This window comes from Puma concolor, chromosome B3 (genome assembly GCF_028749965.1).
Source record: "Puma concolor isolate L17-30 chromosome B3, mPumCon1.1.hap2, whole genome shotgun sequence".
Classification (NCBI taxonomy): Eukaryota; Metazoa; Chordata; class Mammalia; order Carnivora; family Felidae; genus Puma; species Puma concolor.
Window position 1 is genome coordinate 83,754,173 of NC_141672.1, and position 18,025 is coordinate 83,772,197.

The 18,025-nt window shown below is 33.3% G+C and overlaps 1 protein-coding gene across 2 annotated transcripts in view; it reads right to left on the minus strand.

Annotated features, from left to right (window-relative positions):
• The window catches only part of LOC147580166 (uncharacterized), a 546,857-nt gene that overhangs the window by 168,625 nt on the left and 360,207 nt on the right, over window positions 1–18,025 (minus strand). The gene's annotated exons all lie outside the window — the stretch shown is intronic.

The following is an 18,025-nucleotide window of genomic DNA, read 5'->3' on the forward strand; positions in this document are numbered from 1 at the left end:
GACTGAAAAGATACATATATTTTTTTTTATATTTTCTTGGAATCAAGAAAATGGAGGAATTTCATCCATCCATTCCAGCAAAAAATAAACAAAACACATTAATCTCTAAAAGGAAAAAAAGAATAATCAAGTTGTCCTCAGGTTTTTTTTTTTCTCTCTGTAACATGAACTTTCCAGGACAAAATGAAGCAAAAGCTACAGAGTTTTAAAAAATAAAATGACACTAAGCCAAGAACTACCAGAAATATATTGCCAGGCATATTATAAGAATAAAAGAAGTATGTTGCCAAAAACACAGAGCTCAGAAACCTGCCACCCACATCATAGTCCTTAAAAACTATCCAAAGCCATCCTCCAGCTGATGGAGAAGTGAATCTAACACACTTAAAAATATGAGCTATTATATTATAAAGGGGCAGTGGTAATACTCAAAAATATTATATCACAGCATTGCTTGACTATTTCTTATACATATGTCCATCAAATTTCATGCAAATGTCATAATATTAAATATTATGAAATTGAAAAAGAAAATATATGTTCTAAAAATGAACAATAACCTGAATTTTGAAATTCAGAATTATGCTACAATGAGCCGGAAATTTCAACATGGTAGGTATGTGGGGAGGAAACAACTAAAGCAGAAGTACCTGAATTTTTCATTTTCTTGAAATCACTAGAAATTCCTTCATTTTTAATTTAATAATTAGAAAAAGGGGCGCCTGGGTGGCACAGTCGGTTAAGCGTCCGACTTCAGCCAGGTCACAATCTCGCGGTCCCTGAGTTCGAGCCCCGCGTCAGGCTCTGGGCTGATGGCTCAGAGCCAGGAGCCTGTTTCCGATTCTGCCTCTCCCTCTCTCTCTGCCCCTCCCCCATTCATGCTCTGTCTCTCTCTGTCCCAAAAATAAATAAAAAATGTTGAAAAAAAAATTTTTTAAAAAATTAGAAAAATGTATTTAATATATTAAAGAATACTAGTAAATATATCTTCCTTCCATATTTCAATGGACCAACAAAATAAGACAAATTAAAATATCTGAATATTGGCACTCCTGGGTGGCTCAGTCAAGTGAGCATCCAACTCTTGATTTTGGCTCAGATTATGCTCCCAGGGTCATGGGATCGAGCCCGGCTCAGCATGGAGCCTGCTTGAGATTCTCTCCCTCTCTCTCCCTCTCTCTCAAATAAAAAAAAATATATATATATATGTGTGTGTGTATATATATATATATATATAACTGAATATTAAAATAAAAAGAAAACAAATTATGGAGTTGTGAGTTGAAAAATAAATCAAAGTTTAAATGATGGGCTAGACATAAGTTAATAAAAATTTTAAAGGAGTATGTATAAATTGACTAATTTAGACAAATATATACTCACCACATACATTTTGTGTTTTTAGTAAAAAAAGAAAAAAAAAGTGACTGAAAAGTTAAAGATTAGATGAATAGCTACTAAATAGCAAATGACAATTAAAAATAATATGTAAAATAAACGTAAGAAATGATTCTTTCAAAATTGTATAATGAAAAAAGATCATAAATCTAAAAAATACAGAGCAAAGAAAAATCAAGAATGAGTTTAAATCATAGAATAACACTATATGCAAAATCATGACTCTCTTTTTGAAAAATTCACTGAGAAGGTCAGTTTTCTGGAAAAACATAAACTATAAAATTGATGCATAAAATAAGTAGATAATGCTTTTATAAGAAATTTTTCTAAGTTATCAAGGCATTATACTCAAATATGTCTTCATGCATTGATATATTTACAGATTAGGCTTTCCAGAATTTTAAAGAGTAAATGATTCTCATATCATATAAATAATTCTAAAAAGGAGAAATAAATTAAAATATTCATAATTCACTTTTATATAGTTAGCATAATGAAAATGTGGGAAAAAAACGTATATTAAAAAAAAAACAAAGGCTGACAGCTAAGACCTCTCTGAGTCTTTATTTCAGTCCTTGGTTTAATTTATTTTCTTGTTGTAAATAAGAATTATACTCACAGAAGGTATTACTAAAAAATTTCAGCTAGGGCTTTAATAGGGCTTCCAATGAATTTATTAATTATTAGTGTAAATATTAATATCTTTACATGTCAAGTTGTCCAATACAAGAAGAGGGTATAACTTTGCATTTTCTGAGCTTTAAGCAACCTTTAATACAGTTTTAATTATTCCCCAAAGAAATTTCAGGAATTCTTTGTTTACATATAAAATACTTTATAATTTTGTTGATAATGCTAAGTAAAATCTTATATTTTGTTAAATTCTCTGGTTGCTTGTTACTATTGACTTCTCATTAATAACTATCATAAGTCAATCTTACATTTGGAACCAGTCATAACAATAATTCTGAATATATGGTCAGAAAAATTATAGTGGAATATGAAAATAAAATAGACATTTACCAGTTATTGGCTGACAAATATTCTGAAATATTATTAAAATATGAGGGGCGCCTGGGTGGCGCAGTCGGTTAAGCGTCCGACTTCAGCCAGGTCACGATCTCGCAGTCCGTGAGTTCGAGCCCCACGTCGGGCTCTGGGCTGATGGCTCAGAGCCTGGAGCCTGTTTCCGATTCTGTGTCTCCCTCTCTCTCTGCCCCTCCCCCGTTCATGCTCTGTCTCTCTCTGTCCCAAAAATAAATAAACGTTGAAAAAAAAATTAAAAAAAAAAATAAAATATGCAATTCAAACAGAAGAAGAGTGGATTCAGGAGTAAACAGCAATAATGAACAAACTTTTTTTTAGAAAATTCATTATTAGGTCTACATAAGTGGGTTTTTTAAAGTTTATTAATAATAACATGACAGTAAAATTTCAGATGATACCAACATGGGAAGTTGGGGATACAGATGAAAACATAAATATGCTACTGTTCTTGATTTATATAAAGAGAATATACATAATGACCAGAATATGATAGAAAAATATAAGTTCAACTATGTTTATTAAAAATCTGAAAGTCTCTTTTCTCTTCCTTTGCAGAGACAGGAATGAGCCAGCTCTATTGATATATTCAGCATGGCTGGGGCCAAGGAAGCAGCTGAATGTTAGAATTTGGGTTGAATATAGACAGCTTGATTGACTAAATAAATATAATGAAGGTAATGGGAACAACCTTCCTCTTTGTCAAAGAAAGAAATTATAAATACAAAAAGGGGGAGGGCTAGAATAAACCCTGTGATGTTAGCTTGGTATTAAGAGTGTTAGTGTGAACACAAAGTTTTTTACATAGAAAGAAAAATATAGAAATAAGTATAGAGATATATGTGGACACGCATGTTTCCTAGCTCTGTCCTAGAAGCAATGACCCATCAGTAACAATGAGTCACTGAGCCTCCAAATCTTCATTTCCACACTGCTCTTCATTAAAAAGAATTAGAAACCCTTGGACAAATGACTGTGTCAGAAAATAACTCCTCAAAGAATGAAGTGGACAGATAAAAGAACACAAAAGCAATCTGGAAGGGCCAAATCTCAGAAAATCTAAGTATGAAGATAAAGAAAAAGATACTAATGGATTATAACCCATTGAATAAAATGGGACTCCATGACTCTACACTAATATTAAAAAAAAGAGCAATACCTGGGGGAGACTACTTTATTTTACAAAAGAATGCCAAGTAATAAATCTGGGGGAAAAATGGAATTGATAAACCCCTTTGATAATCATCATAATAATTATTTCAGGCAAATATCAGCAACGGACACTAAAGATGGTAGGCAAAATTTTGATGAAAAGCAGGATATTTACAAAGTATCCCTCTAAACAATGGCATACCCTAATTCTTATCCTGAAAAAACAAGACAAATCCAAAATGAGGAACATTATACAAAACAAATGGGTCTATATTAAATATATATATGTGTGTGTGTGTGTATATATATATATATATATATGTATATATATATATGTATATATATATATGTATATATATATACATATATATATATATCAAGTTGATGAAATTCAAGAAAAGATTAATAGACTGTTCCATATTGAAAAAGACTGTAGACCCATGATGATGATTCTTAAATACAATTTATGACACGTGACTGGATATCGGACTGGGAAAAAATAGAGGGCATTATTAGAACAGCCAATATATTTTACTTGTGATATTACATCAATGTTAATTTCCTTATAGGATGATTATAATGTGTTATCTAGGAGAGTATCCTTGTTTAAAGAAGTGCACACTGAAATATTAAGAGGCAATGGACCACTTACTCTCAGGAATTTCAGCCAAAAGTATATATGTATGTGTGACTAATGTAGTAAAAATTTATTTTTATGTTTTTAAGTTTGTTTATTTCTTTTGAAAATAGAGCACAGCATAGAGAGAGGGAGAGAGAGAGGGAATCCCAAGCAGGCTCCACACTGTCAGTGCAGAGCCTGATATGGGGCTCAAACTCACAAACCAAGAGATTAGGACCTGAGCCAAAGGCAAGAGTTGGACGCTTAACTGACTGAGCCACCCAGGCATTCCCCCCTCAATTTTTTTTTTAAACAGCCAGAATCTGGGTGAAGGGCTTATGGGAGTTCTTTGTATAATTATTACAACCTTTCTGTAACTTAGAAATTATTTACAAATAAGTAAAAGTATTTAAGGGTGGCTAATATAGAAAGAAATATAATGAACAATTTTCAAACCCAGAGAGAAAAAAAAAGACAGAAAAATGAAAGAACAAAAAAGGAAGTCTATAAAGTAAAATATATCAAAAAAAGAAAAGATTTTTAAAAAGCCCAAGCATATCAGTAATTAGCATAAATAATTATTCAACCTCACTTTTTTAAAAAAAAAGAGACTAATACAGCTATAAAAAAAAGCAAACTGCCATTATATGGTGTTTATAGGACACACACCTAAAACAAAATGACTCAGGGAAATTGTAAATACATAAAAAGAAAAGTATACACTTTTATAATTTAAAAAGTTAATGTAGCAATATTAATCTCATTCAACATAAAATTAAAGCAAATTCATTAAAAGAGACTAGCAGTATATATTTATAAAATAAATAATAAATTGAGAAGATATAGTATCTATAAACCTTTTGTACTTAATATATACCTTCAAATATGCAAAGTATATTTGCATAGGATAGTACAACAACTATAGATATATAGATATATATATAGATATATAGGGAGACCAGAAAATTCTTAGGAATCAGCATGAGGAGAAAGAAACTATAGAGAGATTTGAAAAATATTCAACATATAAAATATTCAACATACATTCTTTGAAAAACATTTGAGAATCTGGGTGGTTCAGTCAGTTAAGCATAAGACTTCAGCTCAGGTCATGGTCTCGCGGTTCATGGGTTCAAGCCCTGTGCCAGGCTCTGTGCTGACTGCTCAGTCTGGAGCTTGCTTTGGATTCTGTGTCTCCCTCTCTCTCTGCCCCACCCCCCACTCACACTGTCTCCGTCAAAAAGCAATAAACATTAAAAAATTAAAAATAAAATTAAATAAATAAATAACATTAGAAACAAATGTAGAAATTGACCAAATTCTAGACAACAGGCAAGATGAATCATGTAGTTTGCTCAATGACTACATTGTAACTAAAAAGCATTTATTTATAGAATGTAACAAAGGAGAATCTAAAAATGTAAATTAAATGTTAATTCATTATGAAATAAAATTATATGACATCCTAGTTTAACCTGAAAAGAATGCGATTAATGTTAACATTCATTTATAAATGTAAAGATGGCACTTAAACTGGAAACCAAGAGGAATGCCCTTGACTTAATAAAAGGTATAAACCAGGGGCGCCTGGGTGACTCAGTCAGTTAAGCAACTAACTTCAATTCAGGTCATTATCTCACAGCACTGAGTTTGAGCCCCGCATCCGGCTCTGTGCTGACAGCTTAGAGCCTGGAGCCTGCTTTGGATTCTGTCTCCCTCTCTCTCTCTGCCCCTCTCCCACTCGTTCTCTCTCTTTCCCAAAAACAAACATTAAAAAACATTTTTTAAAGAACTTAAATGAAAAATAAAATAAATAAAAATAAAAGGTATGAACCAAAACCCACAGCAGTCATTATGCTTAATGGTGAAATATCACACGTCTTCCAATTAAAGTCAGGAATGAAATAAGGATGCTGTCGTTAAGGATACTCTTACTGCATTATAACTTATATAAATAAAACTAGATGATCTGGTCTCCAAGTAACATAAGAAAAAGAAAATTATATTAAGATATTGGAAAGGAAGAGATAGGTGTCTGTTATGTGTAGAGTGTGCAATTACCTAACCTAGAAAACAAAAGACAAATCAAGTATGAGCTACTAACACTAGTATTTAGGAAGGTGACTGGATGCAAGATTAACATATAAAAACAAATGGCTTGTCTATAGTCTAGTGTGGAAGAAAACAGGTAACCAAACAAATCGGAACCAAAACAAACTGTTTTGTTATGATGGTGGTGGTTAAGTAAGGGATTTCAGAAACCACATTATTAAATTCCATGACAACAGGAACAAAAAAATGACATAGCTCCCAAGACTATAATAACATAGTGAAACTGTAATCTTTTTAAAAAATAATTTATCTTTAAGAAAACTCAGTTAACTTACTGTGGAATCATGTACATTAGTTAGTACCCCTTTTGTACAACTGTTAATTTTTGCAGTAATATATTTATCTACAACTGTAGTTTTTAAACAACTAAGCTACATAAACAGTCTTATGTGAAAAACAAGAATTACTAAAACGTTTATTAAAAATAAAAGAATTTAGGGATACCTGGGTGGCTCAGTCGGTTAAGTGTCCGACTTTGGCTCAGGTCATGATCTCACAAATCATGGGTTCATGCCCCACGTCAGGCTCTGTGCTGAAGCTCGGAGCCTGGAGTCTGCTTCAAATTCTGTGTCTCCCTCTCTCTGCCCCTTTCCCACCTAACACTGTCTCTCTCTCTCTCTTTCTCTCTCTCTCAAAAATAAACAATCATTAAAAAAAAAAAGATTTAAAAAATAAAAATAAGAATTTATATCTTCTATTGCAGTCTAAAACTTAAGGACAAATGGATACTTTTGAAACATTACTTGGCCCTTTGAAAGTGAGCTAGAAATTGAGCTGGAAGTTGATTTCTATTTCTAGAGAAAAAAATGCATATTTCTAATCTTATGTCATTTTTATGAGGGGCTTTTGTTATGGACTGAACGTTTGTATCTTACCAAGATTTGTATGCTGAAATCCTAACCCCAAGGAGGTATTTGGAGGTGGGGCCTTTGGGAGGTGATCAGTTCATGAAGGTAGAGACCTCATGCTGGGATTAGTGCCCTTATGAAAGAGACCCCAGAGAGCTCTCTTGCCTTTTCTGCCATGTGACAACACAGTATGAAGATGGCTGTCATCTATAAATCAGGAAATGGGCATGTCCTTAGCAGATAGCAAATCTGCCTATGTCTTGATATTAGACTTCCCAGCCTCCAGAATTGTGAGAAATAAATGTTTGCTGTTGAAGCCCCCCTTGTCTATGATATTTTTGTTAAAGCAGCCTTAACTAAGTTTCCATATCTTTCATCCCAACCAGCAATAACCAATTTGAACATATGATATAAATCTCATTCATAAGAGTAACAAAAATCATAATGTACCTAGGAATAGTATTAAAACTTTTATACATAAAACTATATATTTTTACTGAAGGGCATAAAAGAAGACTGACTAAGGAGAAATACCACTTCAACTGACGTGATGATCTCATATTGCAAACCTGTCAGTTTTTTTCTCCAATTCAATCAATAAATTTGATCCATTCAAAACCAATAATTTGTGTGTGTGTGTGAGACAGAGAAAGAAAGAGAGAGAGAGAGAGAGAGAGAGAGACAGAGAGACAGAGAAAGAGAGAAAGAGAGGGACATGGAAAAATGATAACTGGGTAAGGGTTGGAATTTAATATGGTAATTCAGGTGGACTTTATTTTAACCTTACCTTTAGCAATTTGTTTTATACACAGAGACGAAGTGTTCAGGAATTAAGTGTGTAATTAACAACTAGTTTTAAAATGACTTGAAAGGTATTTTCTCCATTTTAATGGTGTTGCTGAGTATGTTTATTGCCTATTTTCTTTTTATTCATCTCTTTTTTTACGTTTCTTACAATAAACATGTAATATTTTCAAAATTAGAGAAATATATTAATTTTAAAATAAATACCACATTAAAGAGGAATACCACCTGACTCTTAGTCCAGAACTCTACAAGATTACAACATCTAGATTGATTCCACCAAAAATGTATACACAAGTTTTTTTTTTAATATTTCAATTACAGGGCCCTAAAGGGGAAATACAACTTTAGTGGTCTAGAAATCTATAGTCCAGCTTGATGCCAATAAGTATCATCTTTTCATGAAGGCCTGTGTATATTCTTGTCAGGGACTCATGGGTTATGCCAGGAAGCATTTAAGAAAAATAAGGAGCTATGGCTTTACATTCCTGAGAAGAGTATAGTCTAGAAGTTCCCTGAGAAGTAAGCATGTTTATAGAAACTCAGGCTTTAATTAGCCAGGACCTGGAGGTCACTAAGAACAATAATAAACAATCTTAATCATCACTTTAGCACAGTGCTCAGAGATGCATAAGAAACACAGCAGCCAAACCAACCCTGGCAATTAATACTAAGTTTAAGATCACAGTCAGACATACTTACCACACAGTGGCCAGTAAGGAATACTGGCTGTATCAGATACACCCAGTCGTAACTCTTCCAGTACTGTGGCAAAATTATAATGAACAGATCAAAACCACAACATCTCCAAAATCTACTTATGTTAGATGTACTTTTTTTAAAAGCATATTTTTGAGTCATTTGAAAAACTGTTGTGACAATTTTTCAGTGAATCTAATATGGAAATTATGTCCAGGCTGTATCAAACGTAAAAGATATTAATCATAAAATAGAAACTTCACTCGGACCATTAAAAATATTGAGAAAAAGTTTGAAATGATTCAAAAGAAGAAGTTCTCTTTAGAAAATTCACTTCTGAAGTTTACTTAGTTGTTTCAGAAAAATGAAGTTCTACTTTAAGAATGGAGCAAGGACAGATTAATGATTTGACCCTCATTTAAAATGCTATTATTTATTACTCTTTGTTACTTCATATACTTTTTTCAGAATTATGGGCATTGATCATGCATCCTCAAAAGATTCATAAAGAAAATCCACTGTAGCAGTAATAACACAAGTACAGTATATAAATATAGAGAGACCTGGTTTTCCTCCCCCACAAAATTAGCATTTTTAATCTAGTAAAAACCAAAGGCAAAATTGTCACTTTAACTGAGGCAATATGTGAAGTTTTCACTAGTACCTACTTCGTCAAATGAGTCTTTGTTTTTTTTTGTTTGTTTTGTTTTTTTAATCAAGGACAGAGGTGCGTGGGTGTCTCAGTTGGTTAAACGTCCAACCCATGATCATGATCTCACACTTTGTGGGATCAAGCCCCACGTTGGGTTCTGTGCTGACAGCACAGATCCTGCGTGGGACTCTCTCTCTCCCTCTCTGCCCCCCCCTTCCTCAAAATAAATAAATAAACTTAAAACAAAAAAGCAAAATCAACAATGATGAAACATGAGAGAATAATATTCTACTCAATATGACATGGTGAGTTACTGGTATCTATCAAAATCTTGACTAGTAATGGAAATTTTTTCAAACTATTTTTTTCTGTCAGCTATAACATTAGTGAGTCAAATGTATTTAAAAGTAGAATGGTCAGCTATTGGCAAAACTATATTTAAGATACAGATTTTGTTGTAAAAAAAATAATGCTTAACAGAAATAGAAAGTGAAATTGCATTTGTACAGCGGCTAGTAGTCCTTGAGGCAGACTTTCAAACAACTTTCCACCAGAATGTCTATGAAAACCAAACTTTAAACTTCATACCAGTGCCCAGTCAAACCCTTGGAGAGAAATTATTGTTAACATACAGAGAAAATTTACCCTACAGATAGGACTGACAAAATAAGGAAAGCCCACTTCATGTGAAAAAAGGGAATGTAGGAAAGTTTCCTTCATCACTACCTTTGGGCTCAGATAATCTGTAACTTCCAGAATCACTGGGCCACTTCCTTTACTAGATCTATGCTGCTTTTGTGAAGACAAAGTAGATGTTCAACTCCCCACATCCAATCCGAGTCCTCCAGTGAAGGATAAAGAAAGCAGTTTGTAATTGTTGAGTAATGGAATGAATTAATCTTTTTGTATTCCTTTAGACCTACAAACTCACAGAAGTTGGACAAGCATCAATTTTGACAGCAAGTTTCCAGGATGTTTAGCCCTGACCAAAAGAACGTTAGAGCTAAAAAACAGGAGCAGAGAGGACCTGGTACAGATGAGTATTAGAGAGGTGGAATGGGCATCTATTAGAGAGCGTCCTTCTGTACTGGTCCAAGGAGCAACACCAGAGAAAGAGACCAGACACTGGAAACTGGGAACTGTGCTCTGAGCTCCTGAATCAATCTGCTTTCCTGCCCTACCTCCAAAGAAGATTCTACCAGCATCCACGTGGACAGTGAGTAGAGCCAAAGAACAGCCCTATACCTTGGGTGTTGACAAATAATGACAATAGAAGACTTTTTCCTTTCCCATGAATAAGAAGAAAGAAAAAGAAAACCAAAAACATAGAGCCTGTGAAAAATACAAACAGGGGAAAGGAAATGCATGCTGAAGACCAGAGTTAAGCCCTCTTGTGAAAATAATCTGGTATAAGAACCAGGACAAACTTGGGGGAAAAAAGCATGTAGCATCTACAATAGCATGTACAAGCATATGATATAGGAACAGAAAGCCATGAGGAAATAATGAGCTGAGACAAACAAAAGGATGAAATGCAAAGATGATAAATTAGATGACAAGGAAATGAACTGCCACAATAGAATTATAAACCACAATGGTTATGAATGTGAGACTGGATCAAGACGGTAAACTCTGATCATATGACTCCCTTCCCTCTTGTCACAAATGCTGTGAAATAACACACACACACACACAGATTGTTTTCAGATAAATGATTTATAACAATGCAGGAAAAGATGTAAGCTAGAAAGGAGATGTTATTGGATTTATAAAAAATTAAAGCTGAAGAAAATTATGGCTCTAAAAATAATATACAGTAATAAGTTATTATGGAGTAAAGGTTGCTAGGGAAGAAGAGGTTTCAAAAGCAACAATTAGTGGATACAAGGAACCCTCAAACTTTCATCATAGAAAGTTGCATATGGAGGAGTTAAATAAATTGAGGCCCACCTTCACTCAAACCATCCTCCAACAACACTCTGTGTATTTATACTCTTATAAGAAAAACACAGCAGAAAATGGAGGCACTAGAGCTGGAGAGGCAGAGCAATGATCCAGGGAGGAAAACACTTCCAGAAGAGATGGGGAACACCTTTGTACTACCAAAAAAACTCTTGTCGGAGCACTGCATTCGGTAATATAATCCATGCCACTCTCTGTCATCTGATACAGGCTGCTATAAGCGTAATCGGCCAATCATTAAGGGTGCTCACACTCAAAGGTGACTAGGAAAAAAAAAAAAAGATATTTCTAACCATTTGAGAAACACAACACCATGAATAGAAAAGGTCACGCATACACACATTCACACACACACACCCAGGAGAGGGAACATCAAAGCACACACACTCAAAGTTTTTAGAGCAAACAATGTAAATTAGGCATAATTGTCTTTAATAGTCTCTAAGAAATTCACTATTGTATCCATGAAAAATAAAAATGAACTCATCTTTAAAACAAGTTTTATTATGAAATCATGTATAATTAATTGCCATGTTCCTCTTACCCACCTTCAACAATTAACAGCCCATGGCTGCTCCTATTTCATCTATATTCCTACTTATCACTCCACCTGGGTTATTTTAAAGAAGTCCTACATATACCATTCAACCCATAAATATTTCAGAGAAATTTTTGTTAACTAACATTTTAATGAGAAAATTAAAAATTCCACAGATGGGCAAAATTACAAAACAGACACAGTCAAAGATAAAATTGAATGATTTGGGAGTCCAAATTTTTCAATTCTCCAGGAACAGAATGCAAAAAGATAAAGAGACCATGTGATTATGTAGAAGCTGAAGAAAAGGATTTTCATGCAGGAAATTTAATAAGGGAGTGCTCACCAAAAAACCAAAACCAAAAACAAAACAAAACAAAAAAAGCCAAAAACAAAACAAAACAAAAAAAAACTTTTAAGGGAGGAGGGAAGCAGAAAAGATAAAAGGAAGAAGTCAAATAAGAATGTTACCTCAAAAGATGTCTACCTTCACTCTGTTTCATGGAAAACCCTGGAACAAATTGCACCCAAAGTCTGTCTCACCTTGACTTGGGCTTTTATATCACCACATTAGTAGCCATTGGCTACGGACTGTTCCACAAGCAAAGCAGCTACAAGTGCCCAAGGAAATTTCTCCAAAGGTTATAGGTATGAATCATCGGCATCACTTCAGGTAGCCGCTGAGGTATGTGCTCACGAAACCAGTCAAACTGAACTCGGAATCTGGGTAGGACATCCTCAGTACCAGCCTCTGATAAAAAGTGTGACCAAAAAGTCAAGTGACTAGGAGAATATAGAACCTTCAAAATCTTCTAGCAGAAGTCATTAAAGAAAATGGAAAAAATAAATTATAAATGGCATTTCCCCAAATAAAGATGAATTTTTTCAGAGTGAAAAGACCCACCACTTGCGAATGGAATGAATGCAAAAAATACGCATAATTGGACATTTCTGTTCTAAAATCTTAGAATAACATAGAAAATTCTACAAGTTTCCCAAGAGGGAAACAGTCTAGCTACTACAGTACAGATTTAATTTTATGATTATGCTCAGACTAAGACACCAAAAAGATAGTCATCCAAAGGCATGAATGAGCAGAATAAATAATAGATTTACTAGTATGAATCTTTTTGAGTTACATGTATGGTGCTGAACTCAATATTGAGTGATATGAAGCTATATATCACTATGTCTCACCCACAAGGAAAGGATGACAGCTACCAAATTTTTGGTTGATTCCCCAGACTTTCACACTCGATGAAGTATCACTTCTTATAGGCCACTTTGTCTAAGGCCTGCTGGCTAGGGCATCCCAGCAGCACTGACAGAAATCAGAGCACCTGCTCTAAGCAAATGCTGGTTGCTCTTATCTTTTCTGAGCTGTGCTGCTACAACTCAGTATCTATGTCCTAAAGCTATATCAACTTTGCATATGGCAATGATTCTAGTATGAATTCTTATTAAGAGCATGCAGTCCACTAACCACAGTAGTACTGATCTCTTAGATCTACAAAGAAAAAAATCCTATCAGTCAGACAACTTATTTATAATATTGGATATTAAACACAATGGAGCGATGACTTCAAAATCATAAAGGGAAATGATTTAACCTCTAATTTATAGGTGACAAACCATCATTCAAAAATGAAGTCTAAGTAAAAGTAATTTTACAGCATGCAAAAATTCAAAAAGGGAAGATGTGAGATACAGGGAACAGTGGGGAATATCACAGTTAAGACTCAATAAATGTTCATTCATAAAGTCAAAATGTAATAACAGTCTAATCCCAGGTGATCTTAATAAGAGAAGTTATAGACGAGCTAGGGAAGAGAAAAGGAGAGACACAAAAGTATATGAGGTTTCTCTCTTGGTTTGTGGAAAGCTGTATATACTAGTTCAATTTTGACTTTAATAAAAAAAACATAAATTTTAATGTATGTTTTAAGATGTAAGAATAACCATTGTAAGAGTAGAAAAATGTATGACTGTCAATCAATAGGAAGAAAGAAATAAAATAACAAGTTCAATCAACCCAAAAGAAGACAGGAAAGCAAAACAAGGAATAAAAGAGCAGAACAAATAGAAAATGCAATATAAATTGTCAAAGATAAGTACAAACATATAATTATCCAAGATAAATAGGATTATTAAATCCCCATATTAAAACAGACAGCATCAAAAAAATAGATATAAGGTGAAAACTTAGAAATATACCAGAGTTAATTTTACATTAATAAAATGTACATTTACTAAGAACACTCAAACAACAGAGTGCTGAAGTGTATAAAAAGGAAAAGAGATTGAGATTTAAGAAAATATATCGCAAACACACAACATTGTGAGAAGTATGCCTTATCAGTAATCAAGACTAAAAGTTGTCAAGCATCAAATGAAGTTTTCCTTGCCCCTAATTCTTTTTGCTTCTCTTCTCCTCTCCATCCAAATTCTTGGGTGAAGTCCAAGATTAGCTATAAAGACACGGCTATAGAAAGAGACTTACAGAACGAGACAGTACATGCATAAAAAGATCATATTATTACAATGATGCAATGGAATTACAATGTGAGAACTAATCAGTTCTATTAAGAAAAATATTTCTTTCCATTGTAGCTATTTCCTTCTAAAGCCTATGCTGAATGGGACTTGAAGGTATGACAACTCCTCTATACTCCCCAAATGATGCTTAAATTTTGGAGAATTTTAGACAAATAGCGAGGAAATTATGAAGAAGGAAAGAGAAAGTGGAATCCCAAAGAAATGAGCTCCTAGTTGCCCAGTCACACAAATTCTCACAGTCATAAAGGATGGGTAAAAATGGGCCAATCTGGACATGTAGGGATCACTAATGATATGTTAACTGTAAATTAAAGCAGGCTCTGTGCGGTCAGTACTAGGCCAACTCAGGGCTCGATCCCACAAAGTGTCAGATCATTACCTGAGCCACAATTAAGTGTCAGACACATAACTGAAATAATCAAGACCTGCATAAAGAAAACTGCACAACATGATGCAATAACCTAAAAGAAGGTGCAAATAGATGGAAAGATGCACCATGTTTCTAGATGACAAGATGTAATTTTGTAAATATGTCAACTCCTCCCCCAAATTAATTGAATGCTTTTGAAGTTAAAATCCTGACAGTATGTTTTAGAGGACTTATTAAGTTTATTCTAAGATCTACATGTCTAAAAATATTCAAAATTTGCCAAGAAGACTTTGAAAAAGAATAATACATTCATTTGAAAATATTTATTAAGTTTTCTCTATTTTCCAGACAAGATACACTTGTAAATAAAAATTATAATCCATTTTATGTCAAAACATGGCAAAATCAGTTACATAGCAGTCAAGAAAGAGGAGAAAAGGCTGAATATACTTACTATTTTTTCTATTGATTTTGAAGTACTAATTTATATTAAATAGCAGGAACAAAAAAGTGGATGCAGGTAATGAAAAGACAATTCACCTAAAACTCTAATAATACTTAATACATATTGAACACTTACCTTCTCAGGCACCAAGCTCTGAATATTAATGCTTTTCTCTTAATCCTCACGTCAACTCTATAAAATAGAAGCTAATACTATCACCATTTACATTTGAGTAAACTGAGTTTTAGGCAAGAACTTTAGCTCTGCCCAAGTAAGTGATGAAGTCTGGATTTGAAATGAAATTCAACTATTTTTAGAGCTTAAGCATTTTATCAGTATGTTCTGATACCCATAATGATAACATAATATAGCAATGTTTTTAAATGTTCAGTACTAACTACTAATTAAAGAAATGACTACTCAAATGGCAGTGACCAACAACCAAGTTGATTACAATTAAAAGGATACAATGTGGACATGTAAATTTTAAGCCTTTCAGGAAAGATTCTGACAAAAGGTTTTAAGAGTCTTTGATACAGTGTTTTCACCCCTACGAATTTCTCTAGATGAAGCAATCAGCAAAAATTTTAAACTCATTAAATAGTGAATACTCATTAATAGTGAAAAACATTACAGCATCTTCATAAGATGAATGACAGTATTAAAAAACAAGTTTAAAAAGAATGTTGAACCACATGGGATGTGGTAATTATACAATATTAAGTAATGAGAACTGGATACAAAATGACGTGTAAATTATAAGCTCACTGCCAAATTTTGCATGAAAAATACATTTATATAAAGCTCAGTATATATACAAAATAATTATATATAAATATTATATTTATAATCAGGCATGTATACAAAAGAATTAATAGTTATTTATATATTTTTTTAATTCCAAAATAATAGGGATTATGAAATCAGTGAAATAATTTGGGGAGAGAGGTATTAATTTTGATCTTGAAATTTTTCTATACTTCCTTAATTTTCTAAAAATGAATATGTATTATTTGGCTAATAAAAACACATAGATACAACTAAATGAAAAATAAAATTGGGTTAGAGTAATAATCATTGTTTTTCACATAGAATCCAATTAAAACTTCTAACTATACTAAGGCAGTGTTGGTAAGACTACATCTGCCTTTCCTAATAGAGGGAAAATGCTAATTAATTTATAGGTAATATTTAAAGTTTATTTTATGTAACATGTCAGCAGATGCAGTTAAAAGAGAAAAGTGTGTTTTATGGTCCTATGGAAGGTAATAAATGTCAGACACATGTAGATACAGTTATAACTTTATGAACACCCAGGGTAATGCACACAAGGAAAACCTTATATGAACACCAAATAAAAAGACATGTTTTCTAAGCATAGTCAGGGGACTGTTTTTAACTCCATGTGTAATATAGGTTAGATAGAGGGTTAAAGACTGCAGTGCAGTGGTCTGACAATGAACCCCCTGCAAGTGTGTGGTTTGATGGGGTGTTAATTGAGTAGCAGGTGAACATAAATAGAAAGCACCAAGGGTGTGTAGGGGGGAGTCTTTTTGTTGATGAGGGAACATAAAAATGCTGAGCTCTGTAATAAGAAATCAAGACAATCTGGGGTTTATTTCTCTGACTTCATTCCATCCTCCATAGTATGGGCCTCTCTAGTTTAAAATGATTGCCATGGAATAATAATATGGCTTTTAAAATGTGTGGGTGATTACCGAACAAGCCAGATAGTCCTGAAGGTTATAAAAACCCAGGAATTTGTTTTGTTTGTGGTTATTTAGTTAGATGTGATGTTTAGTATGGTTGTTACTGTGGCTTCCTGTCATTACTGGTTCATACTATCTCAAGACATATACAGTGGCTGGGTCATTCGGTATCTAAGGTGAAATTTCAGAGGATTGCATTGGGATATAGACACCAAAAAAATATAAAACATGAAGAATGGCTCAAGATTTCTAAAGTTCAAGAATTTTTTTTTTAAGAAAGGTGATTTTGCTGTATAGTTCACCTAGACAGTTCATATGAGAATATACAAGTAAATTCCTGAGTAAAATAGGTTTTAAGTTCTAATGCTGGTATTTCACTTTTTCCAAGGAATCACCATAAAATAAATGCACACAAGCACCATACTGAAGATTTACCTCTCTCTGAGAAGTATCTTTGGTTGCTTGTACACTAGCATAATCTCCAAGAACGTTGCCAATTTGAAAAGAATGAGGTCTCTGCACACTGTATTGTTACATCTAACAAGGTATTAAACACATCCAAAATGTTTTTAAAGCTATTGTAAGTTATTTTTAATAATGATAGCTAATATTTATGATATATTTCCTGTGTATTAGGAACTGCGCTGTTTCACAAATATTGTCTCATTTGACCCTTACAAAATCTTAAGAGGTGAGAACTTTTAATTCATGTTTACAAATGACGATACCAATCTATAGAAACATGAAATATCTTCACTGTAGTCACATCACTAATTAGTTGTGAAGCCATATTTGAACGCAAATAAGCTAATTCCACACAAAGCACAGATCCTAAATTACTATTACTATACTCTCTTTATATTTTTTTCAAGTTCCCATGGAATATTCAGTAATAAATATAATAGAGAATCTTCCTCTTCTGAGAGAGCTAAGATAGAATCACAAAAAGTTCACTTCCTAACATGGTCTAAAGCAGTGATTCTCAAACTTTAATGTTCAGAAAAATCACCTCAGGATCTTGTTAAAATGCATACACTGCTTCAGATGGAAACTCAAAGTCTGCATTTCTAATAAGTTTTTACGTGATGTCCTGACTGCTTCTGCAGATCATTCTCTG